Below are 3301 nucleotides of genomic sequence, written 5' to 3' on the forward strand. Positions count from 1 at the left end.
AGATTGCGAAATTCAGATACAATATGATGATTTGCGAGACTCTCGCAGAGATAATGAATTTTACAGAAAGTAATCAGAGAAAAATGACAAAAGAGAAAGAGGCAAACCTTTATGGCGTACACCCTAGTTTGCGGATACAATTTCACAAGAGGCAAATGTAAGACCTAAAGTACGTCATATAAGGGGGTATCTATTGCATGACTCAGGGAAAGGCTACACCGCCACCGGAACCTGAGTCATGGAGATTTGGGGTCAATGAAGCCCATCCTGGAGAGGCACCTTGGATTCTCAGCTTAAGCATATGACTTAGGTTGGGCGACTAAGGTAATAAGGACTCTCCAAAGGAGTGAAGATCTGATCAAGGCGCCGAGGTACACGGTTGAGTCAAGAGTGCCAGAGACGTTTGAAGCGTACTTTTCCATTCTTGACAAGTCTTGGCTTATACTGCACTCAGCCTGAAGAAAACCCCACTTAGGGTGCAGTCTCGTAACCATAAACCCTATAGGTAAAAGGGATAAGAGGCTGCGAAAACAACTGGTTGTTGTTAAGACTGGATGTGAGGAGCTAACCTTGTATGGTAGAAGTACGCCTCCTTGAAGGGGAAACCAGGGGGAGATAAGGGCGGCACCCTCCATTAGGGAGCTGATAAGTGTCTTAAGACGCAAATTTCATGAGGCTTTTTATTCGCAAGGATATTAAGGCTTGTCATATTTGTGCAACAATCCTGAAGAGGCAATAATACAAAAAAAAAGGATAAGACGAGATCAATGGGTTTTTGCATGAAAATGCGAAGACGTCCTGCGATTTCGTCGCAAGACGGCAATGTCATGGGGCTTCATTTTCACAAGAATATTTAGGCCTGTCATATTGTCGCAACATTCCTGAAGAGGCCAGAATACAAAAGAAAAAGTTAAGGCAAGATCAATGGGTTTTTGCATGAAAGTGCAAGGACGTCCTGCGATTTTGTCGCAATGACAAGAGGTGGCATAATAAGACCTTTAATTAGGAAGGCAAAATAAGACCACACAGGAATGAGATTTTGAAAAGAAACAAAATTCACTTCGCATAAGATTGCGAAGTTATACAATAAGAATTTTTTTATGAAATCTCTCATTTGGATTCAAATAACAGAGGCAAGTATGGGAATGTATGAAATTAGAAAATGTTATTTGTCTCCATATGAGATATTTACTCAAAGATTCAAGAATTAATGATTATATTGATTAACTGTTTTGCAAAGAAGAATCGTTTTAATTAATGCAGGTCAAAATGAAAGAAACACAAGTATATAGAAAGAAGAAATAAATGTACAAGTATTACAAAGAATCAAAGAAATAAGTAAAGACTATTTCTTAGTTAATCCTTCATTATCTTCATCAGACTTGTTTCCTTCTTCGTTTGCGTCAGAATCTTCATCACCATCAGAACTTCCATCACTATCAGATTCTTCATCGTCAACTTCTCTATCAGAGATAATCAAACTGGGAGTATTCTGTGGGATCTCTTCTAAAAGACAAGGTTAATCAGAATGTGGGATATTATGATCGTTACAAACCATTTGGATAGTTTGATTGCGAAAATGCATATCGTCATTCTTAAAATTCGCAACAGTGAACTTGATTTGATTCTTTAATCTATAATACTTGTCGTTGCGAGAAGAAAGATTCTTTGCGAGTTCCTCCTTTTCAGCTTCAAGTTCTTCAATCTTTTCACGATATTTATTTTCAGAATTTGCGAACAAAAGACAATCAATTATTAACTCGATGAGAATTCATAAGAAGCAAAAGATTAGTAAAGAAGAGCAGTTAGTAACCTTCTTTGTCAGAAATCATATCTCTAATCAAGGCTGTATGCTCAACTTGGATACTAACATTTACACCTAAATATTTTCTAGCATCATCTAAGATTTTCGCAGCCCAAACAAATTCATCCTCACTACTTATAAGAAGACGAGAACGAATTTGATTTTCCCTTTCGCAGAGTTCGATATTCTTGCGGTTAGCTTCATCTCGTTCTAGTTGAACTTCAAGAAGAGCCTCTTGGAATTTTGCCAAAGACTTGGCACCTTGATCAGAGATGCGATCCTTATCATCTATGAGACCGCTAATTTTGGTTCTTAACTCATTGGTTTTCTCTTTAGGATCAAGAAGGAGGCGCTTAAATCGGTTGGCTAAGCCTAAACTAGATCTGTGATCAATTTCTAAGAGGCGAAATTTAGATCTAAGCTCATTTAGAGAAAGAGAGGAAATTATATCATTTGAGAAGCTATTTAAGGAATTTTTAAGACGTTCAAGAAGGGTATCATTATCCAAGGCATTAGGAAATGAACGAAGAAGGGTAGCTTCATCAGAAAGACCATAAATGTCTGAAAAAGAATCATTTAGATAAGATAAAACAACAGGATGAATGAATAAAGGGAAAAAAGAAAAGTAACATACCGTAAAGCTGATTATTAGCTTGCTGAAGACTAGAAATTTTGTTCTTATACGAAGAAGAATCAATTTCTAATTGTCTATTTTTCTCGCGAAGACCTTTAACTTCAGCTTCTAATTCTTCATTCTTTTTGCGAAATTGAAGATTCTTCTTTTCAAGATTTTCACGTCTTCTCTCTAGATCTGAGGCAATAGCAAAAGAAGCTTTTCCAGCCTGCGAAAAAATATAAAAAATATTAATATAGAAAGAAATTTTGAGTTATAACAATGAAGAAGTAAAAGGATAAAAGTATATCAGACTATTGAGAGAATGCAAGAAGTCGGGAGTCACTGATCTAGAAACTCCACGAAGAGAGCTATCACCATCCAGTAAAGGGACATCGCAAAGGGTAGCGAGAGATTTACAAGTATTTGCGAATTGGATATCTCCCATTCCTTGTAGAGAATCAGAAAAGAGCCCGGAAAGCTTAGCCATAGAAGATTCAGGTGGAGAATCTTCATTTGTAGCAAGATCATCGTTGTCCTCATCACCCTTGTCACTTTCGGAATTTTCGTGAGGAAAAATATTTGAAGGAACAGAAGAACGAACTTTCCTTTTCTTTGGAGGAGGACCAGTTGATTTTTCCCTGCGAAGAGCACCTTTACCTTTATCACCAACCTTCGCAACATCGACAGATTCTTCTACTTCAGCAATAATCTTCACACACAGATAGAAATAAGAAATGGAAGCATGGAAATAACAATATATTGTTTAAAATCATAAGAGAAAATTTCTTACCTCATCTGTGTATGAGCGAAGAGCTAACAGAGTGCTAGATTTCCCAGTCATGTTATAACTATCTTTCAGTTTTTGGATCTGCTGAATGTCG

Source organism: Papaver somniferum, chromosome 1, assembly GCF_003573695.1.
Source record: "Papaver somniferum cultivar HN1 chromosome 1, ASM357369v1, whole genome shotgun sequence".
Taxonomy (NCBI): Eukaryota; Viridiplantae; Streptophyta; class Magnoliopsida; order Ranunculales; family Papaveraceae; genus Papaver; species Papaver somniferum.